The sequence below is a fragment of the Sapajus apella genome, unplaced genomic scaffold, assembly GCF_009761245.1.
Source record: "Sapajus apella isolate SASKATOON/1434 unplaced genomic scaffold, GSC_monkey_1.0 scaffold3, whole genome shotgun sequence".
NCBI lineage: Eukaryota > Metazoa > Chordata > Mammalia > Primates > Cebidae > Sapajus > Sapajus apella.
Window position 1 is genome coordinate 48,967,508 of NW_022436943.1, and position 12,107 is coordinate 48,979,614.

Below are 12,107 nucleotides of genomic sequence, written 5' to 3' on the forward strand. Positions count from 1 at the left end.
GGTCAATGAAACCTCTCTCACAGGGTTGTTTGGAAGCAGAAAGGAAATATGGAAAAGGAAATGTAACAACCAACCTCCCTCCCTCCCGCCTGCCCTCCCTCCCTCCCTCCTTCCTTTTCTATCGGGATGGCATATCTAGTCTCCTGATCTTAATCCCTCAGATGCTTCCCCAGACCCAGCTAGGAGGCCCCTTCATATCTCACTGGCAAGGTGAGATTTGGCTCTGTTGGGGTGTCTGCCTCCCCGTTCATGATGGCTTGTTTTAATACGTTCTGCACTGGGACTATGGGTGTCTCTGCTAAGAAACGGTAGGGAAGGAGCGAGATGACTACTGAGACAAAGCAAACAGAAACCTCTGCTCTCAATGGGCTTGCAGCTTCTTGGGGTTGGAACATCTATTCCCACCAGAAACGGTCCAAGAACCTTTCAACTGGGGCTCTCAAGAAGGGCAAAAGCTCTCTTTATTCCCAATTTTAATCCTAGTTTTCTATGGACTTCTAAATATGATCTTTTGGTTTGGTACCCAGTTGGTCTTTGGTTTTCCTCCATACATTGACTATTCACTGCTTGTGGACAGGAATGGTGGTTCTCTTCTTGGAGACTAGCACAAGCTGGAGAGTTCTCCTAAGGGTTCTAAGCCACTCTTCTGGGCTCTGACAATGTCTTTGGGTTGGTTCATGAAGAGGCTGACCAAGCCCATGATTTATTTGAGAGATGTTGAATTAACTGGAAAATGATTTCTGCAGGGGAGATACTTTTGCACTGGTGTGTGAAAGGAAGGCAGGAAGGGCTTAGTTTGGCAGGAAGGCTGGGGAGCAGCTCTGTTGGAACCCCCCTCTGTTGGAACACCCAACTCTCCCAGGCCAGTCTTGGTCTTCTGCCTGGTACCCAGGGTGCTTCACAAACATTAGTTGAACCAGGATCGTGCGTCAAGACCAGGCTCATGTTTTTCCTCCTCTGAATCCTCCTGGAATTGCCCAGACAGGACGAGTCACTCCTCCCTCTGGGCTTCCGGAACCAGTACACATTGCAGCATCCATCATATTGTATTGTAATTATCCGTGGGCTCCAGACGAAGTCCTTGAGGCAGAGGCTGTGTCATCACACCTCTTTCCCCAGCTCCTAGCCTGGTACCTGACCATAACAGGGACTCAGCATGTGTTGAGTGAATGAGAATCAGGGATCAGCTTGTCTGGCCCTGGTAGTGGTCAGGGAGGTCCCAAGGAATTGGGGTCTGGCTGAATATCAGGGGCCACTGATGGTTAGTCTCCAGGCTACAATCTGCTTGGCAATACATTCATTCCTCATTTCCCAGAGATTGTTCTCGTAATGCACTGGCAGCCTGCCTGAGCCAGGCTCTGACTAGTTCCTAAAACAAGTTAAATCTTTCCCTTTGGGACAATTCCATCAGCAGGGCTGGAGGAGCATGCTTCTCTTATGACCATGGCTTTCACAGTCCTGGCTGTTGGGTCATTTCCCCTTTGGTTCCTCAAAGACCCTAGCAGCAGCCTTGTTATGCTTGGCCGGGTTTCCGGCTGGTGAACAGATGAGCTTTCTCTTCCCAGACCTTGGGGTGAAGAGAGATATCTCCACACCCCCACCCATAGCTGCCTGAGTGTGGCTGTGATGGAAACTGGCTTCTCATTGAACAGATCTCAGTGGAGATTGGAAAGTGCTTGTTGGAGGAGGGAGTTGTGTCATTGTTGGTACGTGGATGGAAGCCAGGCTGCAAACTAGACTAGTCTTCCCATCGCCCTTGCTTTCCACTTCAAGGGAAGGACAACACTAGCTGCAGAGAGCCTGGGTGCTATCTGCCCTGAATGGACTGAATTTCATTAGATGACAGTCACGGAGGTGAACACTAGGATGGCCAGACAATAGAAAGCAGAAATATCTGTGAAGTCATAGTCCCAGGGAGTCCCTACTGCAGGATGGTGCATTTTAACCCTTCAAGTCCTACTTAACACAAACTAAAATAAGCACTGGATCAGGAGTCAGTTCCAACTTTGATACCCACCCAGTTCTGTGAACTTGAGCTAATCATGTCATTTTATTTTGTGTTTTATTTCTAAAATTCATTTAGCAAAGATTAATACACTTTTTTTTTTTTTTTGAGACAGAGTCTTGCTCTGTCATCTAGTCTGGAGTGCAGTGGCCCGATCTTGGCTTACTGTAGCCTCTGCCTCTGGGGTTTAAGTGATTCTTGTGCCTCAGCCTCCTGGGTAGCTGGGATCATAGACATCTGCCACCATGCCCAGCTATTTTTTTTTTTTTTAAATAGAGATGGGGTTTTGTCATGTTGGCCAGACTGGTCTTGAACTCCTGACCTCAGGTGATCCGCCCGTCTCAGCCTCCCAAAATGCTGGGATTACAGACGTGAGCTTTCACGCCTGTCTAAAGATTAATATACTTTTAAAATAAGTGTCTTGAGTGATTTCATATGCTTTACAAATACTAACTCATTTAACTTTTGCAATAATCAGTGGTATAGGTATTATCATTAAAACTATTTTATAAATGAGGAAAATGAAGGTTGGAAATGGTAAGTAACTTGCTCAGTGTAACACAGGTAATAAGACGTGGATTAAGTTTGAGGTCTCTCTGGATTTCAGAATCCTCATCTGTAAGATAAGGATAGAACTTGTTACCTTGGCCACATCAGTGTTTAGTTCCTCTGTGTTCCCACTCAACCTGTATTGATGGCCTGGTCAGCTCATTTGTACAGAGCTTCACTTGTACTTCTGCCACACTTGGAATGAAAGCCCGCTAAAATGTAAGCTAGATGAGGACGTGGATCTTTGCCTGTTCATTGTTAATAGCCCAAATGACTAGCAGAGTGCCTGACACATAGTAGGCACTCGATAGGCTCTGCTGAATGAATGAACAAATTGGCCCCCATCACTCCATGTTCTGGTGAGACTGGCGTAGCTCTTCCCCAAACATGGCTTTCTGAAGGCATGGGCTGTGTCTTATTTATCTCTCAGTCTCTCCCAGCATATTCCTGGCGTAGAAAGATGCTCACACTGAATGAATAAAGCCACTTGGTTGCCCTTTGTCTTAGGTCAGAAGTCGCCGTTAGTCACGAAAGCATGAGCACACTTAAATGCTGTAATCCAATGGACATTGACACCAGTAAGCTATGGAGTAATCTTTCGTGGTTAAAAAAATAAAGATAAGGTAAAGGAAATGGAGTTCTTTCAATTACTGTGTAACAAACCACTCTAAAGTGTAATGTCTTAAAACAACAATGATTTATTCTTTCTCCCAACAGTTGAGCGTTTTTCTGCTCTATGTAGTGTAGCCTACGTTAGCCATGTAGCTGCACTCAGCTGGGAGCTGCCTGGGGCCAGGGCATCCAAGATGGCTTCCCATCCTTGGGCCCTCTCTTCCTCATGTAGTCTCTCATCTTCATAGCCTAGTTGAAGGTTCTTTACAGTTCGACAGCTGGATTCTAAGAAGCAGGAAGAGAAAGCCTCCCAAACTCTTGAAGCCAGGCTTAGAAACTCTAGGACATTATTTCTACTACATTCACGTGGGCAAAGTAAATCTCAAGGCCCTACCAGATTCAAGGCGAGGGAAAGACAGACTTCACCTCTTGTTGTGAGGAGCAGATGTGTGTAGAAAGATGCGAGAAAGTGTTGGTGGCAATATTGGAGACTCTCTGTCACAAAGGTAGAAGAGGAACAGTGGCAGGAACCCCAAATTATTCTCAGGCAAACAAAGAGCTGTTAAGGATTAGGCTGTAGTTTGCCTGCCAGAAAGCAGCTGGTTTCCTACTCAGGTGATAGAACCTGGAGTGTTAAACTTCTCCAGTGTGTCCTGGGGAGTCTGAGCTGGCCAGGTCATTGGGAGTTATCAGCTTTCATATTCTTCTTTTCCAAGTTACAACACCTGGAAAAGGCACGGACAGAAGTGATATGCACAGCACACCGTAAGGCTGGGCAGGACCGGGGCTGCTATTGCCAAGTGGTTAAGAGCATGCCTGCTGGGTTCAAATGTTGATTTTGTCACCAAAAAACTGTCATCCCAGCACTTTGGGAGGCTGAGGAGGGTGGATCACGAGGTCAGGAGTTCAAGACCAGCCTGGCCAAGATGGTGAAACTCCGTCTCTATTAAAAATACCAAAATTAGCCAGGCATGGTGGCGGGTGCCTGTAATCCCAGTGACTCGGGAGTCTGAGGCAGGAGAATCGCTTGAACCCAGGAGGCGGAGGTTGCAGTGAGCTGAGATGGCGCCACCGCACTCCAGCCTGGGCAACAAGAGTGAGACTCGGTCTCAGGAAGAAAAAAAAAGACTAGGCGATTCATAGCATCTTGTAGAATTCCACCTCCTTGTTTATTTAATGTGGATAATCATACCTACTTCATAGGGCAAAATAGATATTGGTGAATAGTATGAGATCTGGCATCAGGCTGCCTGAGTTCAAAACCTAGCTTCCCCACCAATCACCTGCATTACCTTGGAAAAAAATGCTTAATTGCCCTATGTGTCAGTTTCCAATTCTGTAAAGTGGAGATGATAATACTAAGAATATAATTTAGGTTGGTGCAACCTAAATTGAAAGTAATGACAAAAACCACAATTACTTTTTCATCAACCTAATAATATTATATAATATTACAATAATAATATTGTGTTATAGAATGTACATGTTATATTTAATAAACATATATAATAATCATAGAGTACAGAGTTGTGAGGATCCAATATGTTTTTTTTTTTTTTTTTTTTTTGGGAGGGGGGTTTTTTTTTTTTTTTCCCGGGGGGGGGGCGATGGGGCGATCTCGGGTCACCCCACCCCCCCCCTCCTGGGTTCAGGCAATTCTCCTGCCTCAGCCTCCTGAGTAGCTGGGATTACAGGCACGTGCCACCATGCCCAGCTGATTTTTTGTATTTTTAGTAGAGACGGAGTTTCACTATGTTTGACCAGGATGGTCTCGATCTCTTGACCTCGTGATCCACCCGCCTCGGCCTCCCAAAGTGCTGGGATTACAGGCGTGAGCCACCGCGCCCGGCTGATCCAATATGTTTAAGTTTGTAGAAACATCTAGAACAATGCCTGGCACAGGATTCACAATCAGTGGATGTTATCTACAGTTATTAGAGTGTGTTGATGAAAATTAAAACGAGACAGTGCTTGCAAAAGCCTAGTACGTGCCTTGCCTATAGTAAGGGATAGCTCTTTTTGTTGGGAAAATGGGTCCTTTGTCCATTTACTCTCTTTCCATGCTCACCCTTGGGAAACTTTGGAGCAAAGGATCCCAACTTCTCTCTTTAATTGTTCTTCTGCAAGCTTCTTATCTAATTGGCTAGACAGAGTCTGTGATTTACGAAGTCGCTGTTTACTAGTGGGCAGGGAGGATCACCCTCAGGCAGGGACAGACTTCACCATCCCCCTTGCCTGGCCTGTGCTTCCTTCCTGCCTCCATAGGGGAGTCCACTGGAGGGGAATGTACCATTAAAGGAGGAAATGCCTTTTCTCCCTGTCACAGGCTCATCTCTGACTAGACAGATGAATTTCAGATACACATGAGGTTGGATCCCTTCTCTAACAATTCCTGGTTTGTCATTACTGTATCTTGGTGTCTTCATCTGTAGGATAGGAATAGCAATGGTATCTACCTTATAGATTTCTTGGAGGAATCAAATGAGGCAATATTTATGGGAAGGGCTTATATAGTGCCTGGCACAGAGCAAGTGGTTAGCTATAGTTAGTGCATTACGGCTATTGTTGCTGTTCTGTACATGCAAAGGGCCAGCTGAAATGCTCCCTCCTCTGGGAAGTCTCCCAAGCTTCTCCAGGCAGAAGTTTGGAAGTTAGCATTCTTGGATCTGGGCATGGTGGTTTCAGAGGCAGGAGAACTGCTTGAGGCCAGGTATTTGAGGTCAGCCTGGGCAACATAGTGAGACCCTGTCTCTTTACTGGAGGGAAAAAAAAAAAAAAAAAAAAGGAAGTTAGCATTTTCTTCTCCTGGGTTTTCTTCTCACTGTTTCTCTAGTTTTTTTTTTTTTTTTTTTTTTTTTTAAATAGCATGTTTCCCTTCCAATGTTGATTTAGAATAGTTGAGAAGTGAATTTTCTCCTTTATAGAAAGCTCAGAGGTGAGGTTTTGTGCTAGAATCAGCCTTTACGCCTCACTGGTCTGTCCCATGTGGGCACAAAACAGGACAAGTACCCACCATGCCCTTTACAGCTGTTGATAGAGCAAGAGCACTCGTGCGAAGCTGTAGGCTGCCCTTTTGTGATGCCTTTACCTCTTTAAGGCTGCTCGGGGTGTTTCTTTTACTTTGGTCTCACTAGTAGTGAACGATTGGGGGCGAAAGGAGCAAGCTGTGACTTTCTTCAGGGCAGGAGAAAGACTTTGGTCAAGCACCTCAGTTGCGTAGCTTTCAGCCCTTTGGCACCCTAAGTCTCCTGTTCCTTAGTAAAATGCAGCTCACACTACTTTGCTGTCCTTGTTGTTGGGATTAAACAGGATCGTTTGTGTCAAAATGCCTGGCAGACAGTAGGCTTTTCCCAAATATGATTACTCTCCTCTGGTTATGCCTGGGAGCAATTTTATGGCCCTGGAATGTATGGCAAATGTTGCAGGTGCCCTCATAGGAGGTGCCCTGCTGGAGATTTAACTTGAGTTTTTGTTCTTTTCTTTGGTGAGGAAGTTGCCAATTACAGCAAGGTACAGGCAGGAAAAGAAAGGCACCAAGGCCGGTTTCGCTGAGAAGGGCAGGTGCAGTGCCGGAAGCCCGCATTCTCTTGAGGGAAAGGTATTAAAAGATGTTTCCCAGCCGGGCATGGTGGCTCACACCTGCAATTCCAGCAGTTTGGGAGGTCAAGGCGGGAGGATCGCTTGAGGTCAGGAGTTAGAGACCGGCCTGGCCAACATGATGAAATCCCGTCTGTACTAAAAATACAAAAATTAGCCAGGCGTGGTGGTGTATGTCTGTAGTCTCAGCTACTCGGGAGGCTGAGGTGGGAGGCCTGGGAGGCAGAAGTTGCAGTGAGCTGAGATGGGGTCATTGCACTCCAGCCTGGGCAACAGAGCGAAACTCCATCTCAAAAAAAAAAAAAAAGATGTTTCCCTTTCTGGAGATTTCACAAAGAGAAGGTGTTTCCTGCAGTAGTCATAGGACAGGTAAAAAGGGATTGGTGAGTGGTGGAAAGTAGACCAAGTTCTGACTTAGAGTTCTTGGTATTCTGTTGTATCCTGGGAAATAGCTGAGTATGAGAAAAGGAATTAGAATTATGCTTCAACAGCTCAACATGGGACTCCTGGCTGCAGGTCAGGGATTTGGTCTTGCCATTTGCGTATATCCAAGAAATTATGTAGGTGTAACCTCTGCAGTGACACTCTACGGCAGTGAGAACCTGGGACAGTTGCAGATTGAGCAGACACCAGTTCCTCTGTGCCTGATGTCTGAAGAGGCCCCATTTTTGTTTTCATTTGGCCTCCCCGGGGTATTAGGACAATTTGTTGGGAGCTGAGGAAACTTCCAAAGGAAAATTCTGGATTTCTTGCTTTTAATACGGGTGAGTGCTTAAGAGATGGATCGGAAAAATAAGTGTAATGTGATGGTATTTGTGCTCTGAGTTTATGGAGCAGTTCATACCCGTTATACTAATCATTCCAGAGGGGGTCGTGAGATCCTGAGTGAGATTTGGTCTTAACTTTTGCCTTGAGGATTACAGGAGGATTGGTTCTTCGGATGGGAGGAGATTGTCTGTTTCCTGGGCAGGGGGGTGGTGAAGAATGAGGTACATTTGGGGTCCAGTCAGAGGTTGTTAGCCTGGGTCCTGAGTCTGTCAAGGGGAGTTGGGGGAAGAGATGAAACTGTAGGTGACTTCTGGGCCGTGGAGGGCCTTGAATGCCTCACTAAAGGGTTTGGGGTACAGCTTTGGCCACTTGGGAGGAGTGGGTCTCTCTGGCTGTAACTCTAAGGGGTTTTGGGGCTGAAAAAGCTCCGTCTCCTGAGTGCTGACACAGTCTCCAAGATGGCCACCCGTCTGGGTATCCCAGCACTATCAGCTCTCAAACTCCTTATCCACAGTTCATTCTCAAAAAACAGCCAACGCGGCAGCTCCGGGTGGCCAGGATTGCAACACTAAATGTGTTTGTTCCCCATGTTTGTGAAATACCTCAGAGGCACTGTTCCAGTGCCACCTGACTAGTTTTCTGATTGCTACACGGCCCTGGCTCTATCTGCCAATACCCAACCGGGGCTGACTGGTCAGAGATTTTGAGATGTTTGTGGGTTCAAACATAGAAACCTCATTAGTGTCTGCTCGGGTGAGGCAATTTTACCTCCTCAAAGCTTCTGAATAACACTTATTGAACTTGGAGGCAGCTCTGGTGGCCTGGAGTAAGCAGGGTGACCTTGGACTAGTCACCCAATCTCTCTGAGCTTTAATTCCTTTAACTGTGTAATGAGGATACTAATTCTTACTTTGCAGGACTATGACCCACAGATGGTATACAGATGGAAAGTCAGGGAATCAGGCTTCCTGCTCCTATAGGTCACTAAAGGCAAGTGTGACCTCAGATTTCCAAGTTGTTAAAATTCAATCTTGCATTTAATTTTTGCAAATGAATTACTGTCAACCTTTGAGAGCAGGAAGAAGCCTGGCTAATATATAACATCATGGGAACTCAGAAGACCCTGAAAATTGGCTAAGGATTAGTCCGTGGTTCTGTGCCCAAGAAAGTGGGCTGCAAGGGACATGAGGCCTTGGGTGTCACTTCCTTCATTGACCTCCTACCAAAGGGAAAAAAACTGAAGTTGCGGAGGGGAGGGGCCAACCGTTTTGGGGCTTTTATTTTTATTTTTGAGATAGAGTTTTGCTCTTGTTGCCCAGGCTGGAGTGCAATGGCGTGATCTTGGCTCACCACAAGCTCCGCCTCCAGGGTTCAAACAATTCTCCTACCTCAGCCTCCTGCGTAGCTGGGATTACAGGCATGCACGACCACATCCGGCTAATTTTTTGCATTTTTAGTAGGGATGGGTTTTCTCCATGTTGGTCAGGCTGGTCTCGAACTCCCGACCTCAGGTGATCTGCCCACCTCAGCCTCCCAAAGTGCTGGGGTTACAGACTTGAGCCACCGTGCCCAGCTTTTGAGGCTTTTATTATGTGCCAAGCACACAGAGAGTAGTTTTGCATGTGTTTTCTCATTTTGTCATCTCCTCCATTCTAAGAAGTAGTCAGTATTATCCCTAAATAAAAGTTACTCATTCAGTAAATATTTGTTCTGTGATTACTGTCTGCTAGCTATTGTTCTAGGAAGTAGAGCATATGAGAAACTGAGGTCCAAGGTGGTGAGAGGACTTGTTCAAGGTCACATAGCTGCCGTGCGGCCAATCTGCATACAATCCCACCTCTCCTGGGGTTTATTCCAAGGTTGTTTTCATTCCAGGTGCTGGACAGACACAGACACACATATATGTACATACATGTACATACACCCAAACACATCCACCCTCATGTGCACATACCTGCATACGCACACACATAAGCACACGCAGACACGTGCACATGCACATCATGCAAACACACACATTTTAACACACACACTAATGCTCACATACAAATACGCATGCATGAATATGCCCACAGATGCATACCACATATACTATTCTAACACATATTCACAAACACACGTGCACTATGCCATTTATTGGGGAAAATAGTTTTCAAACTTTTGGCATGCTTCAGATCCGCAATATTGCAGACACAGTCTCAAAGATTTTATTCTCTGTAGCTCCCTCCCTCCCTCTGTCTCTCTCTCCCTCTCTTTCTTCCCTTCTTTTCCTTCCTTTCTTTCTCCCTCCCCATCTCTTCTCTTCCTCCTCCTTTTTCTTCTTTCCCTCCCGATTCTGAGACCAGACTTCTCTTCCTTTTTCTAGCCAATAAATCTTTTTTTTTTTTTTTTTTTTTTTTTTAAAGACAGACTCTTACTCTGTTGCCTAGGTTGGAGTGTAGTTGTGTGATCTTGACTCACTGCAACCCTTGCTTCCGGTGTTCAGGTGATCCTCCAGCCTCAGCCTCCTGAGTGGCTGAGACCACAGCTGTGAACCACCATGCCCGGCTACATTTTTTTGTATTTTTTGTAGGACAGGGTTTCATCATGTTGCTCAGACTGGTCTTGAACTCCTGAACTCAAAGCAATTCACCCTCCGTGGCCTCCTAAAGTGCTGGGATTACAGGCATGAGCCACTGTGCCTGATCTACCCATGAAATCTTAGGGAATTATCAGGACTGCCAGACTCAGGTTGGAATTTTCAACCAGAAAGTAAAGACTCCCTCCAAGGCTACCAAAAGCTGAATCTGTTTGCCTAATTCTGCCTTGGTTCTTTCCCCCATGCAGCTGCATAATCCCCAGAAATCCCTCCCCACCACCAGGCATGGCATGCTCAGGTTCAAGTCAAGCTCTTGCTTGGGTGTTCCCAGCCCCAGCACCCACCTACCTGCTCTCCCGTGCATGTGCCAAGTGCCTGCAAAGGCCTCTTCCAAGAGTTTCATCACCCCTCAGGGTGGGGATGCATCTATTTCTGTGTTTCAACACTTTGCTTCCACCTGGCATTTCATTTGCCAGCTAATACATGAAGTAACTCATCTTGCTACTGGCAACATGGAAGCCGTGCTTTATGGGGAGCTGTGCTCTGGTCCATAAAGCATTTTTGTAGGGGCATGGCAAGTCCAACCTGGAGTCCTTAGTGGCCACCTGGAGGTAGGCCAGGTCGCTGGGCTTCAGTCCAGCTGATCAGTACAGGCAGTCAAACTCTTCAGAGTATTTCATCATCCCAGCAGCTCAAGGTGGGGGTGGTGGAATTTGAGAAACTTTGGCAACTCCCATGTTTCAGTCCCTGAAGAGTGCCAACAGAGTCACCTTTCCCAACTCATCTATTTTCCTTGGTATCAGGGACATCTCTCACCCAATAAATCTAAATCGCCTTTGCTTTTACCATGAAAGGATCTTGAAAGCCTGGTTAGAGACTCCAAGTTCTCACTGGGACCGTTGGACTCCAGGGTCTAGCATTTACCCAACTGGCCACAATTGCCCAACTGGATGCATTTGCTAGAGGCAGGTCGTTGAGTTCAAGTGCTTGTAAACAATTCGCAGGCAGCAGGTACAGTCAATTCTGCAGATAGCCTAGGAATGGTTTTAGCAGCATGCACGTCGTCTGGGCAAGCTCCCTGTATTACATGCACACTCAAAAACACATATTCACACACACACACACACACACACACATATCCCACTGGAGAAGACAAAAACAGGAAGATGGAAATAGGAGCTCTAGTGAAGATGATGTTGTGGAAGAGAACAGCGCCCCATAAGAGATAGGGAAACCAGGACCAGGTGCCTCATGGGCATGGGGCCAGACTTTGGGATAGTTTAGTGATAAAGAAATGGACTTCCGATGGGGTTTTCCTGGGCACTGAGCCGATAGTCTTATATGGTGATTACTTACGATCCAGTCTTATGTTGTAACTAGACCATAAACTCTCAGTGGGTGGGGATCAGGGCTCATGCTTATTTTCCCTCTCCTGTTTCACCCTAACTCAGAGGCTTATGCATAGACAGGGTTGAATAACTACCTGAAAGGAAAGGAGCTTAGGCTACATTTATATCACATGCTGTCATGTTCAAACCTTTTCCCCTGACTTAGCCCCTTCTGGTTGCTGAGCTCACTTTCAGGCATGTGATCCCCTTCCCTCCCTTACAAGGCACCTATTACCATATGGAACAGCATCAGACTTCAATGAGCTGTCTTCTAGCAGGGTGGCAAGATTTATACATACAGAGCAGCATGTGATCACAGGCCACAGTGGATTCACTGGAGCGATGTAAGGTTTAGAGAATACATCGGTCCTGTGACAGCCAGTAAGAGGAGCATTTATCTCCTCCATTAAGAGGACCTGCCAGGGAGGCATCCTTGGAGTAAGTGAGATTAAGGGGTGGCCTTGTGGGAAGGAAGAGAAGAGGCTGGTTCAGGCCAAAGGAATGGTGCGAGGAAAGGGACAGTGCTGGGCTCACAGAATCGTTTGCTTAGTCTTCCTCTTGTTTACTCATTCATTCATCCAAAAATACTTACTGAGCCCTGCTCTGTGCC